Here is a 17231-nt window from a genome sequence, read left to right on the forward strand (position 1 = left end):
CGAAGGGTAAAATAGGGATTCTCATACAACTCTGTGCGTAGAAAATCCTCAGCATACCTCAAACATAAACTACAAAAAATAAATAAAACACATTTTCTGTGTTGTGGAATCAAGAAATAATTAAAAGAGGTGGCAGGATTCTTTGAAGTCTCTCAATGATGAAATGACACAGTGGACTTTTATTTCTAAGTGCGGGCAAAAATATTGTTCTCTCGCTCACATTTTGACACAGATAACAAACATAGCAATGTCTATTATTTTTCTTTTTTTCTTCCTTTTCTGCATCAAAATGATTTCCAGAATTTACCATTTAGCTGACTGTCAGGTCTTGCAAGCGGTCATGTTTCCTGGCCTGGGCATCATGGGGAAATTCCACAAATAGCAAACTTTTCTTCATCTTATGTTTGTATGGATTGTAAAGTATCCATTGACAGATATACATCATACATTTATTGTTCACATAATCAGGCTTCCAGAGTCTTTCGATCTTCCAATGCTGCTCTATTTGATGGCCTTTACTAGACGCTGACAAGGTCAAGATGAAGGCATTGTTGTACTCTGCCTTTTTCATGAGGGACATTAGCAGAGTGGATGCTTTCTCTGGCACAGATGTCAGTCTGCTAAATGTTTCACTTGGTGTCTTTCTGTCAGCTTGAACCTATAAGATGAAATGAAGAGGCAAAGCGCATAAACCCCTTTTGACATGGCCGTGATAATTAATTACAGTGGTCCACCATAGACAATTATTGCTGTGGAAAGATGATGGTTAGGCCAGAAGAATCATATTTGTATGGTAATGGGGCAGGCCTAGCAAGAGAATCTCCTCTGAATGGTGGAGGGCATGTGCCATTGCCGCAATTGCTCAACTGCATGTGAAACTGGTATCCTGACTATTTGTTTGGCCCTGGCAGTATGCTAATTTAGCATGTGCACAGAGGTCTTAGCCTGTCCCTGGCAAAGTGAGGTACAGACCCTGCACTGTGACCTGGAGGTACGCACCAAGTGTGTCTTCATCAAGAGAATTGGACTATTGTCCATGCCCCGGGTGATTCGCATAGAATGGTGGTGGAAGCATACCAAGGTTTGTGAGTTTTTAATATGACATGATCTTTTTCTCTGTGTCAGGAGACAATGTGGTCTACTGGCCCCTCTCTTGTAAAGTTCCACTGCAATGTGAAGGCCAAATCTTTGCGCTAACATATGTTGAGCATGTGTATGACACACGTATAGTAGTGGGATTCTGTGAGTGATGAGTCTGAATACTAGGACTAGTCGGATCCATTTTGGATGCCCCCTGGTTTAGCATGACACAACATGGAGGATGGATATAGCTGCTCAGGAAAATAGCAGTGTACTGCCTGAGTTCCTGCGGCTGGAAGGTAGAAATCCAGACACTGAAGTGAGGAAGGATGGAGATATGGATGCTACTCAAAATTCCATGAAGACTTTGTAAGCAAAGGATACTATTTAGTTCTTCCTGAGCACTGCCAGTTGGAAGATGGTAACGGTGAGGGGTGAGACTGCAGTTTCTGTTCTTCAAGGTGAGAAAGTTTCTAGGCAGGGCGCACCCTTTTGTCTGTCCTTGATTACAGATTCTGGAAAGCTCATGACAACCAGATACAGACATCTCACACTACTATGTACCCTTGATTTAGATACACCTACTTGGAGTCGACATCATTACTACCTGCTGTTAGTGCCGTCTCCTTGAATAAAGGCGTAAAGGCTTTGTCTGAGGAACAGCCAGAAAATTACATTTGAAACAAATTCCAAAGCTGTTTTCTGACTACAGGCTGTCCGTCAACATCGACAGTCTAGAAAATGTGTATAAAAGTCAGATCTAAACCACTACACTTTATTTCAGTTTCAGGTTCTTCATCAACAATGAAGGGAAAGCTCTGTAGAGTACTCAAAGCACTGCTGTGTGACCGGACTGGGGTCTGAATGACAGCCAGTCTCTAAGAAGTTAGGGGACATCACCTCAAGTCTGAAACTTGCTGGAGAGACTGAGTGCATTCCTAAACACCTAAAAGCCTACCTGCTTAAAGAAGGAAGGAAGGTGCCTTGCCCTAGAAGAGGAGAGACTGTCCAGGAGGAGCTCAGCATGTGGAACACCCAGACATAGCTGACTACTGGCAGGGAGAGAAGCAGCTACTGACTCGATGTGTGAGGTGATGCCCGGTCTTATTCATGATGTGAGCATCCTAGGAAGTTGTTTGCCAAATCACTGTGTTATCCAGCATTCCTAGTGACAGCTCTGAAGGCCAAGTGCCACCACAGTCATAAAGGCTGCCCACCTGTAAGGAACTGCTGCTTCCACCTGGAGGCTGCACCAGCTGAAGACGAATGGACCCCAGCATCGGGCCACAAGGTGCAAAATCTTGCAAGCCAGCCACATGCACTGTCCAATTCCAGCAGTCCCAAGAGGAGCACAACATCAATTGGTGGACCTCTGGTGCCAGCTTGAGTTGTAAGGTCACTGGCCGTGCTGGGCTAAGCCACAGACGGCTACTGCCATTGAGCAGAAAACATGGGGTCTATTATGTGCAAAGGGAATTTTGGCTATTAGAAACAATAATCTTTGCCTGAAGTAACTTGTTTGGCCCACAAACTATTGAAATGACCTTCGAGCTACCCTTTGGGGTAGTCTGCATCTGTGACTCATCTATGGTTATTCCTGTGTCACTGCCAAATTTTCCTAAGGGGGAACCTTCCTAACAAGAGAAAGGGGGAAGCTGTCACCATAGAGTAGAGGTCTTCAAACTGTTTGATGCAGAGACCCAGCTTGTCAACAGTTTTTAGATGTAAGGATCCCCTCCTGACAAACATTTCTAGAACCTGTCACTCCTCATCATCGACAACCATAAATGCCCCCAATTCCCACAGCAAATGATTTTTACGGTGGGGAAATAATATTAAATAGTGTTTAGCAAACCAAAGGTTTATGGGTGGCTGTGGTTCGGTGTCAGAGGCTTACCACAAAGTTCAAACAAAAAGTCTCCAAAAAGAATTACCTAAAAATGCACAATGGTACTTTATTTCAAACAAACAAAACATAATTTGACAAAACCTATTCGGATGATAACACCTTTCTAAACTAATGTGATGGGTGTGCCTGTTTTTCTCCCGAGATAAGTCAATCTGTGGTTGCACCTCATTAGTGCCAGTTTAACACTGAAGTATAGCAATAAGCAATGAAAGGGAGACCCGTCAAGCTTTGCAAGGGCCTTATAGTGCACTGCAACATGTGTCACTGCTTTTTTCAGGTATAGCATTCGAGACATCCTGTAAATACTTTAGTATTTACTTATATGTGTATGTACTTTGTGGGCTCGGGAGATCGGCGCTAGGACTTGTCTTCTTCCGCTTAGGGACTTTTTTTTCTGCTCAACTGCCTTTATTTAACAGTCTTGCTAGAGAACGACCAGTAGAGGTCAGTAAAATACCAGAATTGCTTCCTGCTTGTTCAACTGCCTCTATTTAACTGTCTTGGTAAAAAAACAACCAGTAGAGGTCAGTAAAATACCCGAATTGCTTTAGCATTCTCTAGATTCAAGTCCATAGAAATTGTCTTCCACGAGCACCCATAGACAATAATATTTTTTTCAAATCTTGTATTTTCAGTGATATGATCACAGAAGGCCCTGATTTTATATTAAAAACAGAGCTTTGGATTATACCATTTCCTGCTGAAAAGCAATATTTCTCTCCATGTGTTCCCATACCTGGCGAGTCACACAGTTTGGTGCTTACTTTTCGTTAATCTTAAAGAACAGTAGATATTTTAGCACAAAGGCTAATGTGCTGCACAGCTAAATACATATAAGGCGAGACCGATTGCATTGCAAATGCTTGTTAGTAGCAGTAGTTTATTCGATTAATAATGGATCATTCACAGAAAAAATCAAAACAGCTTTCATCATGTATTAAAAACATTTGGGGAGAAATATTATTAGAAGAACATCATAAAAAACATCATAATAGTGGACTAAGTTAAAAAAAATAAAACATATAATATTTGTCAAAGCTAAAATTACTATGTGAACAACCGCATGCAGAGTCAGGAAAAATCAATATAAAATCCATTGAGACGAATCGCCAATTATGTTGCAGACAATTACAAAGATTATTGCACATTTTGGGAGAGGAGCCTGCTTTTTAGTAAGTTTTGAACCATATGAGTAATAAAAAAAATGATGTTGTTAAAATCAGCACATTATGCAGCAGATGATGGATTATGTGGCAAATGTGTTAAATCTATAACTATGTCAAAATCGCAGCATGCACACAATGGCATATTTCCAGTGGCTCTGGGTATAATGGCTGTAATGCATGGGCTGCAACTTTAGTGCAAGGCACCCAAGGAGAACTATACAAGATTTCATGAGATGCTGATGGCTTGGCTTTTACAGCTGCATGGAACTGGAGGTTGCTGAACCCCAAATAGAGGATGTGGTCCGTCGGCTAGACTGCTGACTTTGGTGCTGGAAACCAGAGTTCGAGCCTCGAGGTCATGTCCACATCCTGTGATTCTGGGCAAATCACTTAATCTCCCCGTGCCTGAATGTGTAATGTAGATACGATACTCATGTAAAGTGCTGCGGGTCGAGTTCGCGCTATATAAATATGCAACAAAAAAAAAAAAAAAAAAATTAAAACATACCATTTACAATCATTATTGATGAGCTGTAAGTACCAAGTAGGATGCTTTCTTTAATTCCTGGGGAGGAAGCGGTCCCTTAATCTTCTTTCATACTGTTTTTCTAAAAAGGTTTTTATTTTTAACATTCTGAAAACAGACGCTTCTATTTTAGCAAAAATTGACTCCTGGATATATTAGTTTGCTGCTGTTGTTGACTTCAGTCATGTTTTGGGCGGGGGCTAGAGGGCCTTGAGAGACTGAACATGGAGTGTGGTCAAAGGCGTAGCTAAAAACTGAATATTCTCCAATTTTTTTATGTCTTTCACCATCAGGTAGCTACATATAAAATAACGGGCAGCTTAAATAAAAAAGAAATGAATATAAAAAGTTGTTACTCAGTGGGAAATGAACTATGGTACATTATGAAACCACTATTAGTTAATACACTGTAGAGGTCTGTGAGTAACTAGAGAGCCACAGAATTAAATCTTGGTTGGTGCAGTGGAGAATATTGACTTGTATATTTTATTTTTAGTGCTACGAGGTCACAGTCTGTGACAGAAAGCACTGTGAATATGAAAGTCATTATTTTGTACTTGCATTACACACAGCATTAGATAGACTGCTACAAAATGCCAAGAACGTTTTCCGATAAAATAGTGCTTCCAAGATATAGATTTTAGCAATGCCCAGACCATACGTAATGCTATTTTGTTTTTTTACAAAACTATCCCTTCAACACCTTCACAGGGATAGTAAGTACTATGTAAATATAATGACAATTAAAAGCACACACTTCACAGCTCAGTTGGTAAATCTTTGCACTATCACTCAAAAAGAATACATCTTTGTCATCACAAAGCTTCAAGTGATTCGATCAATTAAAGCCAGTACAGGCTCCCAAATATCCTTTACATTTGCAGATTTCCCTTCACAATTGCAGATTAAGTTGTTGTGTACATTTGCATTCCTTTTAGGAGAGCAGCACAGTGGCAGAAAGACGTATTTAGCTGTCTGCCCGGCTTTGGTTTTACAGCACAGGAGAGTCCCGGAATGACACTCCAGCTGAAGAGGCTGAGGAATGCAAGCCCCCCCCCTTACCAAGACTCCACAGTCCCCCCTGGGGGTTGCGCCCCACAAATTGAAGACCTCTGCCATAGAGGGTGCCAACATTTTACTAGACCTCATATGGACATTGCAATGCTGAATTGAAACCATGTTTGGAGCATATACTAGTGTGTTTAGCTGCTTGATTTGAACACTTACCTTTAGCTAAAAGATGAGCACTAGACAGGAAATTTAATTGTTTCTGTAGGTTGACTGTTGAGTTCAAAGCTCTAGCCCATCATTACTTCTTGTTTTCATGTTTTATTGAGCAGAGCATCGAGAACATGACAATCACAAAAGAAGTGCAACACAGGGAAACATTGATAGATCAACATATGGATAAAATCAATACATTAAAAGCGTAGAGTATGTGGCGGAAACATTTTTTCATCAGAGGTTCAAGAACAAAACCATTTACATTAATAACAATAGTGAAGCAGCTTTAGAAATATCTGCCATTCATTCTTGCTGAAGTACTTAAAGTGCTAGAGTATGAAAGTGCTAAAGTGCCAGAGTGCTAACGTGCTGAAATGACCCAGGCGTAAACCTCCAAACCCCTAAACATATACCCCCTATTCCGCCAACCTTTAAAATTCAAAAGGACCTAAATTCCTTATTGGGATAAGACTACTAATCTATCTGATTTTCCAGACTCCTTAAATACTTCCAGACTTCATTAAACTTTTTGGAAGCACCCACCCGCCTCGGATAAGCTTCCTCAAAAGCCCTAGTCCCCTTCATTTTGTTTAACCACTTCTCGTAAGTGGGTGCTTTTGTCGACCTCCAGTTCTGAAGAATTAAAGAGCGGCCAACCAGGGAGGAGATAGAAGGAAAAGTCTCTCCTGCTTGTATCAGATTTGTCCTATCTTTACTAATTCCGAAAAGGGCAACCTCGGCCTCTAACTAGACCCTCTTCTTAATTGCCCTATTTAAAGCCAAGAAAATCTCACCCCAGAAGGGCCCTAGTCTAGGACACGTAAACAAAGATATGTAGCCAGGCCCTTTCACCTTCTGCCTGGCAACGGAAGCATCTATTTTCAACTTCTGGGTATTTTTTATTAAGTGCTTTGGGTGTAAAGTATGCCAGCCAACGGGATAGAAAGGCCACTCTTTTCAAATTAGCTGCTCTCAAGGCCTTGCTCCTTAACTGGCATATGACTTGCCATTCTTGGCTAGAGAGGGTACATTGCGTTTCCCGAGTTACCCTTTCTAGATGTTTCTCAACTAGTAGGGGCTTGCCATGATTGCGCAAAAGAAGATACCAGTTCCCCACCCCTCATAGCTTTGCTCCAAAAAGGGCTGTCGCCAATTTAGTCGGCGAACTAAAAGAGAAATTTTGTCTATTTAGAAAATATAAAATCTGTAAATATTTTTTTTAAATGGCTTCCTCCGGTCCCTACTCCTCATCAGCACCACTTGCCAGTTGATTACCCTGTTCTGAATTAAGAAATACCGTAACTCTTCTAACCCACAGTCCTTCCAATTTCTTAGGTGGCTAGATTGGATTTGGAGGTCGAGATTTAGCATTCTCCTAATTTTAAATAGTGAAACCCGGAAGAACCAGCATTTTAAAAAAAAGATTGAAGTCTTATAGAGTAATCCTTCAACGTCTTATATCTTGTCCTTTTGGGAAGTTTAGAGGTTTTTAAAATTATCAGAATCTGAGAACCAGCTTCCTGCACCATTTTATCCACAAGCAAATTGTCATTTAAACCGTTAGAAACCAATAAACGAGCTGTGAAGTCTAAAAAGGCTCCTTCATAGTATGAATGAACATGAGGTAAGGCCAATCCACCCTGGTCGATGGCTAATTGTAACAAAGAAAGCTTAACCCTTAATGTCTTTTTCCCCCAGACAAACTGTCTAAACATAGTTTCCAGCTCCTTAAAATAATTAATGTTGATTTTGATAGGTATATTTATAAAGAGATAAACAAGTAACAGAAGTATAGACATTTTGATAAGGGATAGTTGGCCTATCGAGGTTAAAGGTAGTAGCAGCCAATTATCCAACAGTTTCTTGATTTTACCCTTCATAGCTACATAATTCAGCTTGTATAGCTGTTGATGTTGATCAGAAACATAGATCTCTAAATAGCGTATTGGGTCAGGCTTAGCGGCTTGGTACTTAAGATTGGCTGGAAGAAAATTCGTGTCAGAATTCAGAACGAGGATTTCTGTTTTGTTTTGGTTTATTTTATATCCCCCAGTTAATTCAAATTTACTGAATTCCTTTATGGCCAATGCCAAATTCTGGCTATCGGGTCTAAGATATAGAATAATATCGTCCGCGAATAGCTTTAGCTTGGACATACCCAGAACTGAAGCATTAATTGTAGCATTTTTTCGAATTCAGATGGCTAATGGTTCAATGAAAAACGTGAAGAGTAAAGGGGAAAGCAGACACCCTTGTCTTGTCCCCCGATTTATTTTTATTGTACCCACAAGATTTGCATTAATTGCCGCCTGAGCCCCCTGATAAATGCTCTGAAGCATTAAAATAACCTGGGGAGGAATGCCAAACCTTAAAAAAAAAACGTATTCGAATTTACCAGGTCGAACGCCTTTTCGGCGTCGACCATCATGATACAAGCTGGGGTTAAGTTAATATTACAGTAGTCAAGAGCTTGTATTAAAAATTCAGTGTTTGATGATATAGATCTCCCTGCTATAAACCCGACTGATCCTTATGGATTATTTCCTGTGCAACGGGTGTAAAACTCTGTGCCCAAGTCTTCATTAAGATCTTATAATCAGCGTTGAGGAGACTTATTGGTCTATAGGAATTGACATCCTTTGGATTCTTACCCTTTTTCACGAAGCTGACAACGATCGCCTCTTTAAAAGGCGAGGGCACCACACCGCCATTTTTGATATGATTAAATAGCTTAGTCACAGGTGGGGTCAATTCTTTTGCAAATACCTTATATAAAATTCTATGGGGAACCCATCATCTCTACAAGCTTTAGCTCCAGCAGTTGATTTTAAGGCTGCCAGAATTTCTGCACTTGATATGCCCAGTTTTAGCAGTTCTACAAGGGAATCAAACAGTTTCGGGAGATTTACGCCATCAAAATAATTATGTATAGTATCTTGCCTAACTGGATATTCCGTTGGATATTCCATTGTGTAGAACTGTTGGTGGTGTTCCATGAAAGCCAGAGCAATCTCATCACTATTTGACACTACAGCTCCAGTCTTGGGATCTACCACCTCTGAAATTAGGGCCGCTTACTGTCTAGTTTTTGTGGAGCCGGCTAACAATTTACCCACCATTTGGCTTTCCTCGTATACCCGTTGTTGGTAAGTTCGGGAACTACTAATTTCTTCTAATAAGAAGAATTCCCTTAGCGCCTTTTTGGCGTTTTCAAGCTGATGTAATTGAGAGGCATTTCTCAAATCTTGTGCCCTTTCTACGGCCTGCTGGAGTTCAGCTATTTTAACCCGTCGTGCTTTCGACTGAGCGGCCGAGAAGGAGATAATTTGTCCTCGCACAGCAGCCTTGCAAACCCCCATACTGCAAGGGGTTCTGTCGTCCTCTCATTAAGCATAAAATATTCAAGGATCCATACTCTTAAACCCTCGACCCATTGTTGATCTTGAAGGAGAAGACCATCCATCTGCCACCTGGATCTCTCTCTCCTCTCTTCGTCAATTTCTAGGTCGAGCTTAATATAGGAGTGGTCGGAGAAGGAATTAGCCCCGATATCTGCCTTTAAGATATTTAGTGATGTGGATGTTAAAAAAAAATCAATACGGGATGCCATCTGGTATTGGCGAGAGTGGCATGTATAACTATTTGTAACCTGGTTGGCATTCCGCCATGGGTCTATCAGCTGATAGTCGTGCTTTATAGCTTCAAAGATTCTTTTTGTATATGGTTTCAATTGTTTTTTTTTTTTATTCGATCTTTTTTTAGATCCTGGATATAATTAAAATCCCCCCCAATTATGATCTGACCAGGGGCTCCCCTTAGCAGCTCGTTGATCTTTGCCAACACAGAAGCATCATCCAATATCGGACCATAATAGTTCACAAAATTCAAAATCCTCCCATTTAATTTCGCCACTACCTATAACCATCTTCCCTGGGGATCCCTGTGACCTTGCTCAAATTCCCAAGACAAATTTCTAGAAAAGTAAATGGCAGCACCTCTCATTGCTAGCCCAGCTGACGCAAAAAAAGCATCAGAAAATGTTCTCGGCAGATAGAGCTTAGGTGAATTTGACTTGAGGTGTGTTTCTTGAAGAAAAAGTACTTGGGGCCTAAAGATGGCCAGCCATCTTATAAGCCCACCATATTTCTATTTGTTAAGCACACCATTCACGTTTAGTGACAAAATACTACATTTGCTAGCCATGTCTATTGCTTGAATAGGCGTGGTATTTAATCAGATGTGAGATCCTGTTTGCTTCTCTCTTTATTCCCTTTGCTATTGCTCTTTTTACTGCTAAGTAACCCCCCGTCGCACCCCACCACCTCCCCTCTGGGAATGTGGACCCCACCCCCTGAAATGTGGACAACCCCACTAGCCATGCTAGCCACATCTCAGCCCCCCTATTTTCCTGATGGGTGTCATGGAACTACACCCTAGGTGTCCCTCCTCCCCCCCGCCAATGGAAAACTTTAACATCATGTTATATACATGGATGGTTTCAAATTTTGGAAGAGATTTCTTTCAATAGGCTCTGGGCATCTTCTAAATTTGAAAATAGAAGAAACTTCCCCCTCACTAGAACAGGAAGCTTAGATTGCTGCGGTATTGAGGCCTGGGCACCCTGAGCTTTAAAAAGATATAGCAGCTTAACAAATTCCTTTCGCCTGCGCGCAGCTACAGCTGACATGTCCGAATATATGCGACATTTGGTAACTTCATTAATAGAAAATTGTCTTTGCTGTATCGCCTTCACCAAGATTCTCTCCTTAATACGGAAATCAGCAAAGTTTATCAGGATGGTAAGTAGTATCTTTGAATTAGGCAACGGGTGTTAGGAAACTCGATGTGCCCTTGTAATAGCTAGATCTACAGCAACTTCAGGCAGAACCTTTTGCTTAATAAACGTGTCGGCCCATTGAAGAGTTTGGGATCCCTCACTCCCTTCGGGAACCCCCACTATTCGTAGATTTGACCATCGAGAATGGTTCTCGAGTTCCTCCAGTTTGTTCTCCAAGAAGGTTTTATTTTTCGTCGCATCTGAGAAGCATATCACTCATCTGATCTTCTAACAGAGCGATCCTTGATTCGGCTTCCTGCAATTTGGCTGGAAAACAGGCCACTGCCTCTTCAATTTTCCCTAGACGCAGATGGAGGGAGGCGATCTCATGCTCTTATGATTTTTTCATCTCCCTTATCTCCTCCATGATAAGGTTCAGCATGTCCTTTATATAGATCTGTTGGGTGGAGGATCCTAGTATCGAGGAGTCTGGGTTGTCTTGTGATGTCTTCCCGTCTGGCCTTGTTTCCCAGCAGACTGTCCCTCAGTTTCCAAGCCAGTTCTACCAGACATCTGCGACTGCGGCTGAGACTGAGACTGCCTTTGAGCCTCTGATAGCGGAATTATAATATCTTCGGGAGATAACAACGCTGGCTGAGTCTGATTCTGTGCCATTAATGATATTGGGGTTGGGGATGTAGCCTGTCCATCCAAGGATTTGCCGAGGTCTTGTGCTGCCTGAACACCCGTAGAAGGAGGAGATGGAACCTGCCCTGCGTCCGGGCTCGTGGTAATGAAGACGACACCTGTAGAGGACCATTTAGCGCTTCCTCCGGCCCTACCTGTGGTTTTGTTATTGGTTTATGGGGGGCCGGCAGAGATGCTTTTTTTAAAAATAGAGGAAAATCCTTAGAGCTTTTCAACTTGTCCTTGTTGCCTCCAGTTGTTGGCTCATCTTCTTGTTCCTTAGCTATACTCAGCGAACCATCCGTTGATTTTTGTGTGGCAGGTGTCTCCCATTCTAACTGTACCAGGGACTCGAGCTGGTCCTCTTCTGAACTCTCAAAGCTGGAGTTGAGGCCGGGCGATTTAAAGTGAGTTCAGTTCTGGCCGCTGAAGAAATTGCCTTTGCCTGGGCTAAGTGGGTTTTGGCTTTTAGCCCAGCCGCTGAGTCAACCTTGGCAACAGTGTTAGTCTGTTTTAAATGCTTTCCCGTTTTTTTAATATATTTTTTTCTCCTTCTTTTTTTTTCCCTTTCCCCGAGTTAGGGCAGGTTTTGCAGAGTTTCACATAAAGCACCCCAAAAAAAGGCACTAGAGTTGCGCGATTTAGAGCACCTTCTCGAGCACTCGCTCACACCTCAATTGGTTTTACAGCAATATATTTTCGAATGAAAACATTCTCAGTATCAGTACCTAAGCGTCTCACAGACCGCTACAGGCAGCTTCAAGTGTCCCGGGCACATCTTTGATTAATTAGTTGCATTTGACAGCCATGGAGAAAAATCCCCCTACCTCCTGCTTCTGGACTCTGAGCCCCCTCAGCCAAACAGCCTTTGTTGTTGTTCCTGGCATCTTCAACAAGAGTTGCCTCGATGCCACGAACGTAACTTCATGCCGGCCCAGTGAAAGAGAAGAGGCCACAACGAACGCCAGCCGCAGAACACCGGCCGTGAAGGGGAGAGAAAGACCGCAAGCAAGACCTTTGTTTTCCACCGCGCATCCGCTCAGGTACGCCGAAACTCCATTACCGGGGGCGGGGCAGCATCACCTGTGGCTACAGAGAGGTGTGCATCACTACTTCATCAATGAGAAGTCTTTGTCGGCTTGCCCTCGCTACCCTTAGAGTCAAGTGCGAAAGGGAAAACTTGGTCAAGTTTGCAGAGCCTTAGTAGGATAGACTCCAGGACATCAGTGACAAAAGACCTCAACCACCATGTTTGGGGTCTATTAGACCTTGTTTGCTGTGTGGGTCTGATAGTGTTGCGTTTTAACGGGGTAACCCGTATCAGTATCAGTAGTGTCTCTCTGTTGTTGTGCCAAGCCCTCTTGCGGGTTCTTTTCACAAGTCTTTTTGGATATCCCCGTTCCAAGAGGCGTGCGATCAGGTTGTCTGATTTGCGGAAGAAATCATCCTTCAGTGAGCAATTCCTCCGTATCCGGAGGAACTGGCCGAATGGCAGGTTATCACGGATTCCCCGGGTGTGGCTTGTGTACCTCAGCAGGGTATTGCGTTCTGCCGGTTTCCTATATAGGGTGGTGTATAGGCGGTCTCCTGATGCCTTGATACTGATATCCAAGAAGTCGATGGTGTGTCTGTCCCAATGCATGTTGAACTTAATATCGTTGGAGCAGATGTTCAGCCAATCAAAGAAGCTTGTCAGTTCGGTCTCATCCCCTGTCCAAATAAGACACACATCATCTATGTATCTTCTCCATTCAGTGATGTGGTTCCCGAATGGATTGGCTGTCGAAAAGATGTGGCCGTCCTCGAAATTGTCCATGAAGAGGATCGCTAGGTCCGGGTCAAAGGCCGCCCCCATCGCAAATCCTTTGCTTTGAATGAAAAATTCATTTTGAAAAATAAACTAGTTCATCATCATAACTACCTCCAAGAGTTCCACTATGAATTCTGTAGGGGCACTGGTTGGTTGAGGTCTGCTGTCGAGGGCTAGTCTAATGAAGTCCAAGGCTGGTCGTTGAGGGATACTCGTATAGAGTCAAACAATATCTAGTGTCACCAGTAGCTGTTTGTTTGGATCAAATTTCATATCGTCCACCAGGTTAATCACCTGCATCGTGTCTCTGAGATATGTTCTCGTTGTTTCAGCCAACGGTTTCAGAAAAAAGTCAAAGTATTTGCATATCGGCTCCAAGAGCGAGTCGCATCCAGAGATGATTGGTCTTCCTGGTGGTTTGTGCAGATTTTTGTGTACCTTGGGCAAGGTATATATTGTCGGAAGGCATGGTTGGTTGGTGTTCAAGTATTCACATTCCTTGTCTGAGAGGAAACCGGCTTCTTTCCCTCTTTCGGTGATGAGTCTGATTCTTCTGAGGACTTCCTTTGTGGGATTGTTGCTGACAGCGTTGTAGCTGATACCATCCCTTAGTTGCGAATATATTTCTGCTTTATAATCTTGGGTATTTTGCACCACAATAGCTCCCCCCTTGTCTGCTGGTTTGATTACTATGGTCTTGTTGTTCTTCAAGGTGTTAAGTGCTTCACGTTCACCACTGGTGATGTTGTGTTTCACGTATGACTTAGTTGCACAAACCTTCATAACGTCACAAAGGACAACGTTCTCAAAGGTCAAGATTTTGTTCGAAACCATGTGTGCCGGAGGCATGAAGGTATATGGTGGTCGCATCCCTGTATTTGATGTAGACAATATGGGTAGCGAGTGTCTGAAAAAATGTCTCAAGCGAACCTTCCGGAAGAAGCGGTATAGTTCTGCCTTTATGTTAAAACGGTTAGCATGGGATGTGGGCACAAAAGACAATCCCTTGTTGAGCATACTGCTTTTGTCATTGGATAGCATATATGTGGACAGATTAATGATCGGGCTCTTCTGTTGGGCTACCACCTGTATGTCCTCCTCCGGGTGTTGATTTCCCCATGGTTCTCTGGTTGGAATCGTACTTGTTTCGAATTCTGTCCCTGTTGGCGTCCTGTGTCCCAGTTCTGCTGATTCCGCCCTCTGCGCGTTGGTCTGTTCCACTGGATCCTCATCCTCTGGGTGGTCTCCAGTGGGTGTCCTCTAAAAAAAGCGAGGCCCCTGTTTGCTGATCTTGGGGCGGTTGGTACCATGAATCTTGATATTGGTAACCACTGCTGAGTCCTTCTTGGTCACTATCGCTGCTGGTGCTGTAGGATGAATCTGAGAAGTTGGTAAACCTTCTGTTGCCTCTGTAGCCTCCTCTTAAAGAAACGGCCTTGGGTGTCCTGTTTGAAGTAATCGTCCTGGAGGTATGGGTACGTTTTCTTTTTGTCGTAGTACCGTACGTCTTTGGCCAATTTGTCTAGTTTCTTTGTTTGCGTGTTGATGTCGAATTCCTTCACAGTATTCTCCAGTCTCTCCAGTGCTTCTTTCGCGTTGGTTAGCACAGTCACCATTTATCTCGTTTGAGATCACTGATATCTTTCATTAATTTTTCAACTTGCTCGAGCGCTGTTTCAACCCCCAGCACCATCCAATGGCGTGAACAGTTATTAGCTACAAAGCTGAATCCTTCTTTGAATTTTGGGTTGTCTACAAAGATTGCTGGTTCGTTATGGACCTGCAGGCCTGTCGGTATAATGTTAGCTTGAAGATATTTCGTCAATAAGTGTCCATGAAGGCGTGTTCGAATGAGTTTCTTCTTTAAGCGCTCCAATTTGTTTATTTTCTCATTTAGCGAAAAATCAATATTGGGAGTGTTTGACATTAGAAATTTCGACCCAGAGTCTCCTTGTATTAAACTATTAATGTATTCCTCAGTGTAGGAAAGTGTATCCCTCTCTGACATGATAGGACACACAGGTTCCAAACAAAGAAAACCCTTGCAAGTGTACACTTGCTCTGAAAGTGTTGAGTTTTAACGGGGTAACCAGTGTAAAACTACCAGACCTGGGTCAGTATTACAGTACAATAGAAAGGCGGTCATGGTAGAAGCTTTTTACAAATAAATAACGAAAAGGCATTCACCACTCTTGCTTTTTTGTGATGCTCGAGTCAGATTTAATTCCAAAATTGAAAGGCATCAAATGCAATATAAAGTCAAAGCATTTGGGGTGTGGGTCTGATAGGCACCAGCGTGCATGCCTCACAAATTAGTTTATCATCTGTGACTGTATTCCGGGCTTTAGCACGGCTTCTATAAGAGGCATTCCGTTCAGTAAGTTCTGTTTCTGAACTGATATCATTTTAAAGCTTTAAGCGATTCAGGGCCAACATATTTAATATGCATAACTCATGAAAATATTAATGAACACAGCCAATACCAGCCTTAGTGCTGGAAATAGAATTACCTCTAAGGGCCATTAACAATCTACCTCCAATAATAAAATCTATTTTTCATTTCAGGAGTTTTTAAACAGTAACTATTTACAGAAATGTAATTCAGAGAAAGTAGATAAACAACATAAAACCACAAGTATTTGATACTAGATCATACTGCTGTCAAAGCACAGCAAACTGCTTTCTCTGTCATGAAGCTTGGAAAGTGGCTCTCCGTTGCAAGTACAATGAATGCTTCTTTTGATGCAGGGGCATAGCTTCAGGGGTGTGTATGGGTGTAACACCACCTAATAAAATATTCATCAGCTTGACAGGACAGCATTGATGTGTTTAGACAAAACACACACCCACCAACAGGGGAACACAAGCATGTTAAGAATGATTACCTACATTTTCTAAATACGAAGCTATTCACTACCTTCACTTGCTATCAGGTCAGACTCATAGAAAATGAGTAAATCTGCACTATGTGCCAGATGTACGAAGCTATTTAGCATTTCAAAATGGGCTGGAATCACTATTTCAGGCTGTTAAGAAATGCTAAATAGCCTTTAGGCGTGTACAAAGGCTGTTTGGAACTCTCAAAATGCAATTTCTACCCAGCAGAAATATCATTTTGTGACACTCAAATAGGAAATCGCAAATAGATATTTTCTATTTGCGATTTCCTATGCACATGTACTAAGCTTTTCTTAAATGCAAAATGGGCATTTATAAAAAAAAATGCTATTACCATTGACTCAAAGTCGATGGTAACAATGTGCAATTTAATAAAAGCACTTCAAAATGTTTTCTTTTGAAGTGCAATAAAGCGCACACATGCCCCTAGGGCATGTATACACTTTACATGTGCACCACTTCTTTCGTAGTGCCTAAAGGGGGGGCTTAGGCTGAACATCACCCTTGCTTTAGCATTTCCTAATTTGCGATTTCTTAATAGGAAATCGAAAATATAAAAATAAAAAACCATTCGTACCAATGGGCCTTTAGGCCCACAGGAACAAATGGTTTGGCATTACCTAAATAGAGATTTCCTAATAGCAATTCCTACTCTGTAGACTGCGGCCGCCATTGTTTATTTAAGCGTGGTGTTCGGGAACTGCGGCTAAGGAAGCGTGTAGCTGTTCTGCCTGCAACATCAGCAGACCACAAGTCATGAACAAAATAGTGCAAACAAACTGTAAATAAAACATCCCAAGCAAGATTACATGTTATAGGGCCAGTCCTTATGGGAGGTTACAACAGTAGAAAGGACTACTGAACAAATTAACCAATGAATAAAAAGCATTTACAAAAGACAGTCAAAGGAGCCAATTGAAAACATGGGCGGAGGTGCAAGCCCATATCCTGAACACAGCATGTCTTGAAGAGAGCACAAGCACTGCCTAGGCGAGACATAAAATGTTTTTGAGTTGTGTATGCACCAAATCAAGTCATTGGTTTCTTGAGTGGAATTTTTAATCAAGGTGCATCTTCTACTCCACATTTCTATGCAATGGCCACCAGTCAAGGGTAAGTTGCACAAAATGAGTAATTTGGGAGAAATTACATGT

This window comes from Triturus cristatus, chromosome 7 (assembly GCF_964204655.1).
Source record: "Triturus cristatus chromosome 7, aTriCri1.1, whole genome shotgun sequence".
Classification (NCBI taxonomy): Eukaryota; Metazoa; Chordata; class Amphibia; order Caudata; family Salamandridae; genus Triturus; species Triturus cristatus.